The sequence below is a fragment of the Scyliorhinus torazame genome, chromosome 2 (assembly GCF_047496885.1).
Source record: "Scyliorhinus torazame isolate Kashiwa2021f chromosome 2, sScyTor2.1, whole genome shotgun sequence".
NCBI lineage: Eukaryota > Metazoa > Chordata > Chondrichthyes > Carcharhiniformes > Scyliorhinidae > Scyliorhinus > Scyliorhinus torazame.
In genome coordinates this window covers 283,166,135-283,184,166 of record NC_092708.1, presented here as the reverse complement: position 1 = coordinate 283,184,166, position 18,032 = coordinate 283,166,135, and positions in this window count along the sequence as shown.

Sequence of the window (18,032 nt, the reverse complement as noted above, 5' to 3'; positions counted from 1 at the left end):
GGCTGGAATGAGGGATGGATGGATGGATGGATGGCTGGATGGATGGCTGGATAGAGGGATTGCTGGATGGATGGCTGGCTGGAGGGATGGATGGATGGATGGATGGCTGGATGGATGGATGGCTGGATGGATGGCTGAATGGATGGATGGCTGGATGGATGGCTGGCTGGAGGGATGGATGGATGGATGGATGGCTGGATGAATGGCTGAATGGATGGATGGATGGATGAATGGCTGGCTGGAGGGATGGATGGATGGATGGATGGATGGCTGGATGGATGGATGGATGGATGGCTGGATGGATGACTGGCTGGAGGGATGGATGGATGGATGGATGGCTGGATGGATGGCTGGATGGATGGATGGCTGGATGGATGGCTGGCTGGAGGGATGGATGGATGGATGGATGTCTGGATGGATGGATGCCCGGATGGATGGCTGGCTGGAGGGATGGATGGATGGATGGATGGCTGGATGGTTGGCTGGATGGATGGATGGCTGGATGGATGGCTATCAGGAGGGATGGATGGATGGATGGCTGGATGGATGGCTGGATGGATGGCTGGCTGGAGGGGTGGATGAATGGATGGCTGGATGGATGGCTGGCTGGAGGGATGGATTGAAGAATGGATGGCTGGATGGATAGCTGGATGGATGGCTGGATGGATGGCTGGCTGGTGGGATGGATGGATGGATGGATGCCTGGATGGAGGGATGGCTGGATGGTTGGCTGGCTGGAGGGATGGATGGATGGATGGATGGATGTCTGGATGGATGGCTTGATGGAGGGATGGCTGGATGGATGGCTGGGTGGAGGGATGGATGGCTGGATGGATGGCTGGATGGATGGCTGGATGGTTTGATGGCTTAATGACTGGCTGGCTGGAGGGATGGATGGATGGCTGGATGGATGGCTGAATGGATGGATGGATGGATGTATGGATGGCTGGAGAGATGGATGAATGGTTGGATGGCTGGATGGATGGCTGGATGGAGGGATGGCTGGATGGATGACTGGCTGGAGGGATGAATGGATGGATGGATGGATGGATGGCTGGATGGATGGATGGCTTGATGGATGGCTTGCTGGAGGGATGGATGGATGGATGGCTGGATGGATGGCTGGATGGATGGATGACTGGATGAAGGCTGGCTCGAGTGATGGATGGATTGATGGCTGGATGGATGGCTTGATGGATGGATGGCTGGATGGATGACTGGCTGGAGGAATGGATGGATGGATGGATGGCTGGATGGGGGGCTGAATAGATGGATGGCTGGATGGATGGCTGGCTGGAAGGAAGGATGGATGGATGGATGGCTGGATGGATGGCTGGATGGATGGATGGCTGGATGGATGGCTGGCTTGAGGAACGAATGGATGGATGGATGGATGGATGGTTGGATGGATGGATGGCTGGATGGATGGATGGCTGGATGGATGGCTGGCTGGATGGATGGCTGGCTGGAGGGATGGATGGATGGATGGTTGGATGGATGGATGGCCGAATGGATGGCTGGCTGAAGGGATGGACGGATGGCTGAAAGGATGGCTGGATGGATGGATGGCTGGATGGATGGCTGGATGGATGGCTGGATGGCAGGATGACTGGATGGATGGCTGGCTGGGCGGGTGGATTGCAGGATGGCTGGATGGATGGCTGGATGGATGGATGGATGGATGGCTGGCTGGCTGGAGGTATGGATGGATGGATGAATGGCAGGATGGATGGCTGGATGGAGAGTTGAATGAATGCATGGATGGCTGGATGGATGGCTGGATGGAGGGATGGCTGGATGGATGGCTGGCTGGAGGGATGGATGGATGGACGGGTGGCTGGATGGCTGGCTGAATGGATGGATGGTTGGATGGATGGCTTGCTGGAGGGATGGATGGATGGATGGATGGCTGGATGGATGGCTGGATGGATGGATGGCTGGATGAATGTCTGGATAGAGGGATGGCTGGATGGATGGCTGGTGGAGGGATGGATGGATGGATGGATGGCTGGATGGATGGCTGAATGGATGGATGGCTGGCTGAAGTGATGGATGGATGGATGGATGGCTGGATGGATGGATAGCTGGATGGATGGCTGGCTGGATGGATGAATGAATGGATGGATGGCTGGATGGATGGCTGGATGGCTGGATGGCTGGATGGATGGCTGGCTGGGCGGGTGGATTGATGGATGGATGGCTGGATGGATGGATGGCTGGATGGATGGATGCATTAATGGATGGCTGGCTGGATGTATGGATGGATGGATGAATGGCTGGATGGATGGCTGGATGGAGAGATGGATGAATGCATGGATGGCTGGATAGATGGCTGGATGGAGGGATGGTTGGATGGATGGCTGGCTGGAGGGATGGATGGATGGAGGGATGGCTGGATGGCTGGCTGGATGGATGGATGGCTGGTTGGATGGCTTGCTGGAGGGATGAATGGATGGATGGATGGCTGGATGGATGGCTGGATGGGTGGATGGCTGGATGAATGGTTGGCTGGAGGGATGGATGGATGGATGGATGGATGGATGGCTGGATGGATGGATGGCTGGATGGATGACTCGCTGGCGGGATGGATGGATGGATGGATGGCTGGATGGATGGCTGGATGGATAGATGCCTGGATGGATGGCTGGATGGATGGATGGATGGATGGCTGGATGGATGGATGGCTGGATGGATGGATAGCTGGATGGCTGGAAGGCTGGATGGATGGATGGCTGGATGGATGGCTGGATGGATGGATGGATGGATGGATGGCTGGATGGATGGCTGGATGGAGGAATGGATGGATGGATGAATGGCAGGATGGATGGCTGGATGGAGAGTTGAATGAATGCATGGATGGCTGGATGGATGGCTGGATGGATGGATGGCTGGATGGATGGCTTGCTGGAGGGATGGTTGGATGGATGGCTGGCTGGAGGGATGGGTGGATGGATGGATGGCTGAATGGATGGCTGGATGGATGGATGGCTGGATGGCTGGCTGGCTGGAGAGATGAATGGATGGATGGCTGGATGGACGGCTGAATGGATGGAAGGCTGTATGGATGGCTGGCTGGAGGGATGGATTGATGGATAGATGGCTGGATGGATGGCTGGATGGATGGATGGCTGGATGGATGGGTGGCTGGAGCGATGGATGGATGGATGGGTGGCTGGACGGAGGGATGGCTGGATGGTTGGCTGGCTGGAGGGATGGATGGATGGATGGCTGGATGGATGTCTGGATGGAGGGATGGCTGGATGGATGGCTGGCTGGACGAATGGATGGATGGATGGATGGATGGATGGATGGATGGCTGGATGGATGGATGGCTTAATGACTGGCTGGCTGGAGGGATGGATGGATGGATGGCTGGATGGATGGCTGGATCGATGGATGGCTGGAGGTATGGCTGGCTGGAGGGATGGATGGATGGATGGATGGCTTGATGGATAGCTGGATAGAGGGATGGCTGGATGGATGGCTGGTGGAGGGATGGATGGATGGAAGGATCGCTGAATGGATGGATGGCTGGATGGATGGCTGGCTGGAGGGATGGATGGATGGATGGATGGATGGATGGCTGAATGGATGGATGGCTGGATGAATGGCTGGCTGGAGGGATGGATGGATGGATGGCTGGATGGATGGCTGGATGGATGGATGGCTGGATGGATGGCTGGATGGATGACTGGCTGGAGGGATGGTTGGATGGATGGATGGCTTGATGGATGGCTGGATGGATGGATGGCTGGCTGGAGGGATGGATGGATGGATGGATGGCTGGGTGGATGGCTGGATGGATGGATGCCTGGATGGATGGCTTGCCGGAGGGATGGATGGATGGATGGATGGCTGGATGGATGGCTGGATGGATGGATGGCTGGATGGATGGCTGGCAGGAGGGATGGATGGATGGATGGATGCCTGGATGGATGGCTGGATGGATGGCTGGCTGGAGCGATGGATGAATGGATGGCTGGATGGATGGATGGCCGAATGGTTGGCTGGCTGGAGGGATGGATGGATGGCTGAATGGATGGTTGGATGGATGGCAGGATGGATGGATGGCTGGTGGATGGCTGGCTGGATGGATGGATTGATGGCTGGATGGCTGGATGGATGGCTGGATGGAAGGATGGCTGGATGGATTGCAGGCTGTAGGTATGAATGGATGGATGGATGGCTGGATGGACGGCTGGATGGATGGATGGCTGGATGGATGGCTGGCTGGAGGGATGGATTGATGGATGGATGGCTGAATGGATAGCTGAATGGATGGCTGGATGGATGGTTGGCTGGTGGGATGGATGGATGGATTGATGGCTGGATGGAGGAATGGCTGGATGGTTGGCTGGCTGGTGGGATGGATGGATGGCTGGATGGATGGCTGGATGGAGGGATGGCTGGATGGATGGCTGGCTGGAGGGATGGATGGCTGGATGGATGGCTGGATGGATGGATGGATGGATGGATGGCTTAATGACTGGCTGGCTGGAGGGATGGATGGATGGATGGATGGATGGCTGGATGGATGGCTGGATGGATGGATGGCTGGATGTATGGCTGGCTGGAGAGATGGATGAATGGTTGGAAGGCTGGATGGATGGCTGTATGGAGGGATGGCTGGATGGATGGCTGGCTGGAGAGACGGATGGATGCATGGCTGGATGGATGGCTGTATGGAGGGATGGCTGGATGGAAGTCTGGCTGAATGGATGGATGGCTGGATGGATGGATGGATGGATGGACGGATGGATGGAGGGATGGCTGGATGGATGGCTGGCTGGAGGGATGGATGGATGGATGGATGGCTGGATGGATGGCTGGATGGAGGAATGGCTGGATGGATGCTTGACTGGAGGGATGGATGGATGGATGGATGGCTGGATGGATGGCTTGATGAATGGATCGCTGGATGGACGATTGGCTGGAGGGATGGATGGATGGATGGCTGGATGGATGGCTGGATGGATGGATGGATGGATGGCTGGAAGGATAGCTGGATGGAGGGATGGCTGGAGGGATGGATGGATGGCTGGATGGATGGCTGGATGGATGGATGGCTTAATGGCTGGCTGGCTGGAGGGATGGATGGATGGATGGATGGATGGCTGGATGAATGGCTGAATGGATGGATGGCTGGATGTATGGCTGGGTGGAGAGCTGGATGGATGGCTGGATGGCTGGATGGATGGCTGGATGGAAGAATGGCTGGATGGATGGCTGGCTAGAGGGATGGATGGATGGATGGATGGCTGGATGGATGGCTTAATGGATGGATGGCTGGATGAATGGCTGGCTGGAGGGATGGATGGATGGATGGCTGGATGGATGGCTGGATGGATGAATGGCTGGATGGATGAATGGCTGGAGGGATGGATGGATGGATGGATGGCTGGATGGATTGCTGGATGGATGGATGGATGGACGGATGGCTGGATGGATGGCTGGCTGGAGGGATGGATGGATGGCTGGATGGCTGGCTGGATGGCTGGATGGCTGGATGGATGGCTGGCTTGAAGAATGGATGGATGGCTGGATGGATGGCTGGACGGATGGATTGCTGGATGGATGGCTGGCTGGAGGGATGGATGGATGGCTGGATGGATGGCTGGATGGATGGATGGCTGGATGGCCGGCTGGATGGCTGGATGGATGGATGGCTGGATGGATGGCTGGCAGGAGGGATGGATGGATGGATGGATGGCTGAATGGTTGGCTGGATGGATGGATGGCGGATGGATGGGTGGCTGGAGGGATGGATGGATGGATGGATGGCTGCATGGACGGCTGGATGGATGGATGGCTGGACGGAAGGCTGGGTGGAGGGATGGATGGATGGATGGCTGGATGCTGGGATGGCTGGATGGTTGGCTGGCTGGAGGGATGGATGGATGGATGTATGGCTGGATGGATGTCTGGATGGAGGGATGGCTGGATGGATGGCTGGCTGGAGGGATGGATGGATGGATGGATGGCTGGGTGGATGGCTGGATGGATGGATGGCTTAATGACTGGCTGGCTGGAGGGATGGATGGATGGATGGCTGGATGGATGGCTGGATCGATGGATGGCTGGATGTACGGCTGGCTGGAGGGATGGATGGATGGATGGATGGCTGGATGGATGGCTGGATAGAGGGATTGCTGGATGGATGGCTGGCTGGAGGGATGGATGGATGGATGGATGGCTGGATGGATGGATGGCTGGATGGATGGCTGAATGGATGGATGGCTGGATGGATGGCTGGCTGGAGGGATGGATGGATGGCTGGATGAATGGCTGAATGGATGGATGGCTGGATGAATGGCTGGCTGGAGGGATGGATGGATGGATGGATGGATGGCTGTATAGATGGATGGATGGATGGCTGGATGGAAGACTGGCTGGAGAGATGGATGGATGGATTGATGGCTGGATGGATGGCTGGATGGATGGATGGCTGGATGGATGGCTGGCTGGAGGGATGGATGGCTGGATGGATGTCTGGATGGATGGATGCCCGGATGGATGGCTGGCTGGAGGGATGGATGGATGGATGGATGGCTGGATGGATGGCTGGATGGATGGATGGCTGGATGGATGGCTTTCAGGAGGGATGGATGGATGGATGGCTGGATGGATGGCTGGATGGATGGCTGGCTGGAGGGATGGATGAATGGATGGCTGGATGGATGGCTGGCTGAAGGGATGGATTGAAGAATGGATGGCTGAATGGATAGCTGGATGGATGGCTGGATGGATGGCTGGCTGGTGTGATGGATGGATGAATGGATGCATGGATGGAGGGATGGCTGGATGGTTGGCTGGCTGGAGGGATGGATGGATGGATGGATGGATGTCTGGATGGATGGCTTGATGGAGGGATGGCTGGATGGATGGCTGGCTGGAGGGATGGATGGCTAGATGGATGGCTGGATGGATGGCTGGATGGTTTGATGGCTTAATGACTGGCTGGCTGGAGGGATGGATGGATGGCTGGATGGATGGTTGAATGGATGGATGGATGGATGTATGGCTGGCTGGAGAGATGGATGAATGGTTGGATGGCTGGATGGCTGGCTGGATGGAGGGATGGCTGGATGGATGACTGGCTGGAGGGATGAATGGATGGATGGATGGCTGGATGGATGGATGACTGGTTCAAGGCTGGCTCGAGTGATGGATGGATTGATGGCTGGATGGATGGCTTGATGGATGGATGGCTGGATGGATGACTGGCTGGAGGAATGGATGGATGGACGGATGGCTGGATGGGGGGCTGAATAGATGGATGGCTGGATGGATGGCTGGCTGGAAGGAAGGATGGATGGATGAATGGCTGGATGGATGGCTGGATGGTTGGATGGCTGGATGGATGGCTGGCTGGAGGAACGGATGGATGGATGGATGGATGGATGGATGGTTGGATGGATGGATGGCTGGATGGATGGATGGCTGGATGGATGGCTGGCTGGATGGATGGCTGGCTGGAGGGATGGATGGATGGATGGCTGGATGGATGGATGGCCGAATGGATGGCTGGCAGAAGGGATGGACGGATGGCTGAAAGGATGGCTGGATGGATGGATGGCTGGATGGATGGCTGGCTGGAGGGATGGATGAATGGATGGATGGCTGGATGGATGGCTGGATGGCAGGATGACTGGATGGATGGCTGGCTGGGCGGGTGGATTGCTGGATGGCTGGCTGGATTGATGGCTGGATGGATGGATGGATTGACGGCTGGCTGGCTGGAGGTATGGATGGATGGATGAATGGCAGGATGGATGGCTGGATGGAGAGATGGATGAATGCATGGATGGCTGGATGGATGGCTGGATGGAGGGATGGCTGGATGGATGGCTGGCTGGAGGGATGGATGGATGGACGGGTGGCTGGATGGCTGGCTGAATGGATGGATGGCTGGATGGATGGCTTGCTGGAGGGATGGATGGATGGATGGATGGCTGGATGGATGGCTGGATGGATGGATGGCTGGATGAATGGCTGGCTGGATGGATGGCTGGAAGGATGGATGGCTTGATGGATGACTCGCTGGCGGGATGGATGGATGGATGGATGGCTGGATGGATGGCTGGATGGATGGATGCCTGGATGGATGGCATGATGGATGGATGGATGGCTGGGTGGATGGATGGCTGGATGGATGGATGGCTGGATGGCTAGAAGGCTGGATGGATGGATGGATGGATGGCTGGATGGATGGATGGATGGATGGATGGCTGGATGGATGGCTGGATGGAGGGATAGCTGGAGGGATGGATGGATGGCTGGATGGATGGCTGGATGGATGGATGTCATGATGGATTGCTGGCTGGAGGAATGGATGGATGGATGGATGGCTGGATGGATGGCAGGATGGATGGATGGCTGGATGGATGGCTGGCTGGAGGGATGGATGGATGGATGGATAGCTGAATGGATGAATGGCTGGATGGATGAATGGCTGGAGGGATGGATGGATGGATGGATGGCTGGATGGATTGCTGGATGGATGGATGGATGGACGGATGGCTGGATGGATGGCTGGCTGGAGGGATGGATGGAAGGCTGGATGGCTGGCTGATTGGATGGATGGCTGGATGGATGGCTGGCTTGAAGAATGGATGGATGGCTGGATGGATGGCTGGACGGATGGTTTGCTGCATGGATGGCTGGCTGGAGGGATGGATGGATGGCTGGATGGATGGCTGGATGGATGGATGGCTGGATGGATGGCTGGCTGTAGGAATGGATAGATGGATGGATGGCCGGCTGGATGGCTGGATGGATGGATGGCTGGATGGATGGCTGGCAGGAGGGATGGATGGATGGATGGATGGCTGAATGGTTGGCTGGATGGATGGATGGCGTATGGATGGGTGGCTGGAGGGATGGATGGATGGATTCATGGCTGGATGGACGGCTGGATGGATGGATGGCTGGACGGAAGGCTGGCTGGAGGGATGGATGGATGGATGGCTGGATGCAGGGATGGCTGGATGGTTGGCTGGCTGGAGGGATGGATGGATGGATGTATGGCTGGATGGATGTCTGGATGGAGGGATGGCTGGATGGATGGCTGGCTGGAGGGATGGATGGATGGATGGATGGCTGCGTGGATGGCTGGATGGGTGGATGGCTTAATGACTGGCTGGCTGGAGGGATGGATGGATGGATGGCTGGATGTACGGCTGGCTGGAGGGATGGATGGATGGATGGATGGCTGGATGGATGGATGGATAGAGGGATTGCTGGATGGATGGCTGGCTGGAGGGATGGATGGATGGATGGCTGGCTGGATGGATGGATGGCTGGATGGATGGCTGAATGGATGGATGGCTGGATGGATGGCTGGCTGGAGGGATGGATGGATGGATGGCTGGATGAATGGCTGGCTGGAGGGATGGATGGATGGATGGATGGATGGCTGGATGGATGGATGGATGGATGGCTGGATGGATGACTGGCTGGAGGGATGGATGGATGGATGGATGGCTGGATGGATGGCTGGATGGATGGATGGCTGGATGGATGGCTGGCTTGAGGGATGGATGGATGGATGGATGTCTGGATGGATGGCTGAATGGATGGATGGATGGATGTATGGCTGGCTGGAGAGATGGATGAGTGGTTGGATGGCTGGATGTATGTCTGGATGGAGGGATGGCTGGATGGATGACTGGCTGGAGGGATGAATGGATGGATGGATGGATGGATGGCTGGATGGATGGATGGCTTGATGGATGGCTTGCTGGAGGGATGGATGGATGGATGGCTGGATGGATGGCTGGATGGATGGATGACTGGATGAAGGCTGGCTCGAGTGATGGATGGATTGATGGCTGGATGGATGGCTTGATGGATGGATGGCTGGATGGATGACTGGCTGGAGGAATGGATGGATGGATGGATGGCTGGATGGGGGGCTGAATAGATGGATGGCTGGATGGATGGCTGGCTGGAAGGAAGGATGGATGGATGGATGGCTGGATGGATGGCTGGATGGATGGATGGCTGGATGGATGGCTGGCTGGAGGAACGGATGGATGGATGGATGGATGGATGGTTGGATGGATGGATGGCTGGATGGATGGATGGCTGGATGGATGGCTGGCTGGATGGATGGCTGGCTGGAGGGATGGATGGATGGATGGCTGGATGGATGGATGGCCGAATGGATGGCTGGCTGAAGGGATGGACGGATGGCTGAAAGGATGGCTGGATGGATGGATGGCTGGATGGATGGCTGGCTGGAGGGATGGATGAATGGATGGATGGCTGGATGGATGGCTGGATGGCAGGATGACTGGATGGATGGCTGGCTGGGCGGGTGGATTGCTGGATGGCTGGCTGGATGGATGGCTGGATGGATGGATGGATGGATGGCTGGCTGGCTGGAGGTATGGATGGATGGATGAATGGCAGGATGGATGGCTGGATGGAGAGATGGATGAATGCATGGATGGCTGGATGGATGGCTGGATGGAGGGATGGCTGGATGGATGGCTGGCTGGAGGGATGGATGGATGGACGGGTGGCTGGATGGCTGGCTGAATGGATGGATGGCTGTATGGATGGCTTGCTGGAGGGATGGATGGATGGATGGATGGCTGGATGGATGGCTGGCTGGAGGGATGGATGGATGGACGGGTGGCTGGATGGCTGGCTGAATGGATGGATGGCTGGATGGATGGCTTGCGGGAGGGATGGATGGATGGATGGATGGCTGGATGGATGGATGGCTGGATGGATGGCTGGCTGGAGGAATGGATAGATGGATGGATGGCCGGCTGGATGGCTGGATGGATGGATGGCTGGATGGATGGCTGGCAGGAGGGATGGATGGATGGATGGATGGCTGAATGGTTGGCTGGATGGATGGATGGCGTATGGATGGGTGGCTGGAGGGATGGATGGATGGATGGATGGCTGGATGGACGGCTGGATGGATGGATGGCTGGACGGAAGGCTGGCTGGAGGGATGGATGGATGGATGGCTGGATGCAGGGATGGCTGGATGGTTGGCTGGCTGGAGGGATGGATGGATGGATGTATGGCTGGATGGATGTCTGGATGGAGGGATGGCTGGATGGATGGCTGGCTGGAGGGATGGATGGATGGATGGATGGCTGCGTGGATGGCTGGATGGGTGGATGGCTTAATGACTGGCTGGCTGGAGGGATGGATGGATGGATGGCTGGATGGATGGCTGGATCGATGGATGGCTGGATGTACGGCTGGCTGGAGGGATGGATGGATGGCTGGATGGATGGCTGGATGGATGGCTGGATGGATGGCTGGATGGAAGAATGGCTGGATGGATGGCTGGCAGGAGGGATGGATGGATGGATGGATGTCTGGATGGATGGCCGAATGGATGGCTGGCTGAAGGGATGGATGAATGGATGACTGGATGGATGGATGGTCGAATGGTTGGCTGGCTGGAGGGATTGATGGATGGATGGATGGCTAAATGGATGGCTGGATAGATGGCAGGATGGATGGATGGCTGGATGGATGGCTGGCTGGACGGATGGATTGATGGATGGATGGCTAGATGGGTGGCTGGATGGATGGATGGCTGGATGGATGGCAGGCTGAAGAGTTGGATGGATGGATGGATGGCTGGATGGACGGCTGGATGGATGGATGGCTGGATGGATGGCTGGCTGGAGGGATGGATTGATGGATGGATGGCTGGATGGATAGATGGATGAATGGCTGCATGGATGGCTGGCTGGTGTGATGGATGGATGGCTGGATGGTGGGATGGCTGGATGATTGGCTGGCTGGAGGGATGGATGGATGAATGGATGGATGGCTGCATGGATGGCTGGATGGAGGGATGGCTGGATGGATGGCTGGCTGGAGGGATGGATGGCTGGATGGATTGCTGGATGGATGGCTGAATGGTTTGATGGCTTAATGACTGGCTGGCTGGAGGGATGGATGGATGAATGGATGGCTGGATGGATGGCTGGATGGATGGATGGCTGGATGTATGGCTGGCTGAAGAGATGGATGAATGGTTGGATGGCTGGATGGATGGCTGGATGGAGGGATGGCTTGATGGATGGCTGGCTGGAGGGATGGATGGATGGATGGATGGCTGGATGGATGGATGGATTGCTTGATGGATGGCTTGATGGATGGCTTGCTGGAGGGATGGATGGATGGACGGCTGGATGGATGGCTGGATGGGTGGATGGCTGGATGAAGGATGGCTGGAGGAATGGATGGATGGATGGCTGGATGGATGGCTGGTTGGATGGATGGCTGGCTGGATGACTGGCTGGAGGTATGGATGGATGGATGGATGGCTGGATGGGTGGCTGAATGGATGGATGGCTGGATGGATGACTGGCTGCAAGGAAGGATGGATGGATGGATGGCTGGCTGGATGGCTGGATGGATGGATGGCTGGATGGATGGCTGGCTGGAGGGACGGATGGATGGATGGATGGCTGGATGGATGGTTGGATAGATGGATGGCTGGATGGATGGCTGGCAGGAGGGATGGATGGCTGGATGGATGGCTGGCAGGAGGGATGGATGGATGGATGGATGGCTGGAAGGATGGCAGGATGGATGGATGGCTGGATGAATGGCTGGCTGGAGGGATGGATGGATGGATGGCTGGATGGATGGATGGCCGAATGGATGGCTGGCTAAAGGGATGGATGGCTGGATGGGTGGCTGGCTGGAGAGATGGATGAATGGATGGATGGCTGGATGGATGGCTGGATGGCTGGATGGCTGGATGGATGGCTGGCTGAATGGATGGTTAGATGGCTGGATGGGTGGATGGATGGATGGATGGCTGAATGGATGGCTGGATAGATGGCAGGATGGATGGATGGATGGATGGATGGCTGGCTGGATGGATGGATTGATGGATGGATGGCTGGATGGGTGGCTGGATGGATGGATGGCTGGATGGATGGCAGGCTGAAGGGATGGATGGATGGATGGATGGCTAGATGGACGGCTGGATGGATGGATGGCTGGATGGATGGCTGGCTGGAGGGATGGATTGATGGATGGATAGCTGGATGGATAGCTGGATGAATGGCTGCATGGATGGCTGGCTGGTGGGATGGATGGATGGATGGCTGGATGGTGGGATGGCTGGATGGTTGGCTGGCTGGATGGATGACTGGCTGGAAGGAAGGATGGATGGATGGATGGCTGGATGGATGGCTGGATGGATGGATGGCTGGATGGATGGCTGGCTGGAGGGATGGATGGATGGCTGGAAGGATGGCAGGATGGATGGATGGCTGGATGGATGGCTGGCTGGAGGGATGGATGGATGGATGGCTGGATGGATTGATGGCCGAATGGATGGCTGGCTGAAGGGATGGATGGATGGATGGATGGCTGAATGGATGGCTGGATGGATGGATGGCTGGATTGGTGGCTGGCTGGAGGGATGGATGAATGGATGGATGGCTGGATGGATGACTGGATGGCTGGATGGCTGGATGGATGGCTGGCTGGGCGGGAGGATTGATGGATGGATGGCTGGATGGATGGCTGGATGGATGGATGGATGGCTGGCTGGCTGGCTGGAGGTATGGATGGATGGATGAATGGCTGGATAGATGGCTGGCTGGAGGGTCGGATGGATGGATGGATGGATGGCTGGATGGATGGTTGGATGGATGGATGGCTGGATGGATGGCTGGCAGGAGGGATGGATGGATGGATGGATGGCTGGAAGGATGGCAGGATGGATGGATGGCTGGATCGATGGCTGGCTGGAGGGATGGATGGATGGATGGCTGGATGGATGGATGGCCGAATGGATGGCTGGCTGAAGGGATGGATGGATGGATGGCTGAATGGATGGCTGGATGGATGGATGGCTGGATGGATGGCTGGCTGGAGGGATGGATGAATGAATGGATGGATGGCTGCATGGATGGCTGGATGGAGGGATGGCTGGATGGATGGCTGGCTGGAGGGATGGATGGCTGGATGGATTGCTGGATGGATGGCTGAATGGTTGGATGGCTTAATGACTGGCTGGCTGGAGGGATGGATGGATGAATGGATGGCTGGATGGATGGCTGGATGGATGGATGGCTGGATGTATGGCTGGCTGAAGAGATGGATGAATGGTTGGATGGCTGGATGGATGGCTGGATGGAGGGATGGCTTGATGGATGGCTGGCTGGAGGGATGGATGGATGGATGGATGGCTGGATGGATGAATGGATGGCTTGATGGATGGCTTGATGGATGGCTTGCTGGAGGGATGGATGGATGGACGGCTGGATGGATGGCTGGATGGGTGGATGGCTGGATGAAGGCTGGCTGGAGGAATGGATGGATGGATGGCTGGATGGATGGGTGGTTGGATGGATGGCTGGCAGGATGACTGGCTGGAGGTATGGATGGATGGATGGATGGCTGGATGGGTGGTTGAATGGATGGATGGCTGGATGGATGACTGGCTGCAAGGAAGGATGGATGGATGGATGGCTGGATGGATGGCTGGATGGATGGATGGCTGGATGGATGGCTGGCTGGAGGGACGGATGGATGGATGGATGGTTGGATATATGGATGGCTGGATGGATGGCTGGCAGGAGGGATGGATGGCTGGATGGATGGCTGGCAGGAGGGATGGATGGACGGATGGATGGCTGGAAGGATGGCAGGATGGATGGATGGCTGGATGGATGGCTGGCTGGAGGGATGGATGGATGGATGGCTGGATGGATGGATGGCCGAATGGATGGCTGGCTGAAGGGATGGATGGATGGATGGATGGCTGAAAGGATGGCTGGATGGATGGATGGCTGGATGGGTGGCTGGCTGGAGAGATGGATGAATGGATGGATGGCTGGATGGATGGCTGGATGGCTGGATGGCTGGATGGATGGCTGGCTGAATGGATGGTTGGATGGCTGGATGGCTGGATGGATGGATGGATGGCTGAATGGATGGCTGGATAGATGGCAGGATGGATGGATGGATGGTTGGCTGGCTGGATGGATGGATTGATGGATGGATGGCTGGATGGGTGGCTGGATGGATGGATGGCTGGATGGATGGCAGGCTGAAGGGATGGATGGATGGATGGATGGCTAGATGGACGGCTGGATGGATGGATGGCTGGATGGATGGCTGGCTGGTGGGATGGATGGATGGATGGCTGGATGGTGGGATGGCTGGATGGTTGGCTGGCTGGATGGATGACTGGCTGGAAGGAAGGATGGATGGATGGATGGCTGGATGGATAGCTGGATGGATGGATGGCTGGATGGATGGCTGGCAGGAGGGATGGATGGATGGCTGGAAGGATGGCAGGATGGATGGATGGCTGGATGGATGGCTGGCTGGAGGGATGGATGGATGGATGGCTGGATGGATTGATGGCCGAATGGATGGCTGGCTGAAGGGATGGATGGATGGATGGATGGCTGAATGGATGGCTGGATGGATGGATGGCTGGATTGGTGGCTGGCTGGAGGGATGGATGAATGGATGGATGGCTGGATGGATGACTGGATGGCTGGATGGCTGGATGGATGGCTGGCTGGGCGGGTGGATTGATGGATGGATGGCTGGATGGATGGCTGGATGGATGGATGGATGGCTGGCTGGCTGGCTGGAGGTATGGATGGATGGATGAATGGCTGGATAGATGGCTGGCTGGAGGGACGGATGGATGGATGGATGGCTGGATGGATGGTTGGATGGATGGATGGCTGGATGGATGGCTGGCAGGAGGGTTGGATGGATGGATGGATGGCTGGAAGGATGGCAGGATGGATGGATGGCTGGATGGATGGCTGGCTGGAGGGATGGATGGATGGATGGCTGGATGGATGGATGGCCGAATGGATGGCTGGCTGAAGGGATGGATGGATGGATGGCTGAATGGATGGCTGGATGGATGTATGGCTGGATGGATGGCTGGCTGGAGGGATGGATGAATGGATGGATGGCTGGATGGATGGCTGGATGGCTGGATGGCTGGTTGGATGGCTGGCTGGGCGGGTGGATTGATGGATGGATGGCTGGATGGATGGCTGGATGGATGGATGGATGGATGGATGGCTGGCTGGCTGGAGATATGGATGGATGGATGAATGGCTGGATAGATGGCTGGATGGAGAGATGGATGAATGCATGGATGGCTGGATGGATGGCTTGATGGAGGGTTGGCTGGGTGGATGGCTGGATGGAGCGATGGATGGATGGACGGATGGCTGGATGGATGGCAGGATGGATGGATGGCTGGATGGACGGCTTGCTGGAGGGATGGATTGATGGATGGATGGCTGGATGGATGGCTGGATGGATAGATGGCTGGATGAATGGCTGGCTGGAGGTATGGATGGATGGATGGATGGCTGGATGGATGGCTGGATGGATGGATGGCTGGATGGATGACTCGCTGGCGGGATGGATGGATGGATGGATGGCTGGATGGATGGCTGGATGGATGGATGGCTGGATGGATGGATGGATGGATGGATGGATGGTTGGATGGCAGGATGGATGGATGGGTGGATGGATGGATGGCTGGATGGCTGGAAGGCTGGATGGATGGGTGGCTGGATGGATGGCTGGAAGGATAAATGGATGGATGGATGGATAGCTGGATGGATGGCTGGATGTAGGGTTAGCTGGAGGGATGGATGGATGGCTGGATGGATGGCTGGATGGATGGATGGCTGGCTGGAGCGATGGATGAATGGATGGCTGGATGGATGGATGGCCGAATGGTGGCTGGCTGGAGGGATGGATGAATGGATGGATGGCCGAATGGATGGCTGGACAGATGGCAGGATGGATGGATGGCTGGATGGATGGCTGGCTGGATGGATGGACTGATGGATGGATGGCTGGATGGATGGCTGGATGGATGGATGGCTGGATGGATGGCAGGCTGAAGGGATGGATGGATGGATCGATGGCTGGATGGACGGCTGGTTGGATAGATGGCTGGATGGATGGCTGGCTGGAGGGATGGATTGATGGATGGATGGCTGGATGGATAGCTGGATGGATGGCTGGATGGATGGCTGGCTGGGAGGATGGATGGATGGATGGATGGCTGGATGGAGGGAAGGCTGTTTGGTTGGCTGGCTGGAGGGATGGATGGATGGATGGATGGATGGATGGCTGGATGGATGGCTGGATGGAGGGATGGCTGGATGGATGGCTGGCTGGATGAATGGATGGCTGGATGGATGGCTGGATGGATGGATGGATGCATGGATGGCTTAATGACTGTCTGGCTGGAGGGATGGATGGATGGATGGATGGCTGGATGGAAGGATGGCTGGATGTATGGCTGGCTGGAGAGATGGATGAATGGTTGGATGGCTGGATGGATGGCTGGATGCAGGGATGGCAGGATGGATGACTGGCTGGAGGGTTGGATGGATGGATGGTTGGCTGGATGGGTGGCTGGATGGATGGATGGCTGCATGGATGGCTGGCTGGAGCGAAGGATGGATGGATGGATGGCTGGATGGATGGCTTGATGGATGGATGGCTGGATGGATGGCTGGCTGGAGGGACGGATGGATGGCTGCATGGATGGTGGGATGGATGGATGGCTGGATGGATGGCTGGCAGGAGGGATAGATGGATGGATGGATGGCTGGATGGATGGCTGGATGGATGGATGGCTGGATGGAGGGATCGCTGGTTGGTTGGCTGGCTGGAGGGATGGATGGATGGATGGATGGCTGGATGTAAGGCTGGCTGGAGAGATGGATGAATGGTTGGATGGCTGGATGGATGTCTGGATGGAGGTCTGGCAGGATGAATGTCTGGCTGGAGGGATGGATGGATGGATGGATGGTTGGATGGGTGGCTGGATGGATGGATGGCTGGATGGATGGCTGGCTGCAGGGAAGGATGGATGGATGGATGGCTGGATGGATGGCTGTGTGGATGGATGGCTGAATGGATGGCTGGCTGGAGGGAAGGATGGATGGATGGATGGCTGGATGGATGGTTGGATGGATGGATGGCTGGATGGATGGCTGGCAGGAGGGATAGATGGATGGATGGAT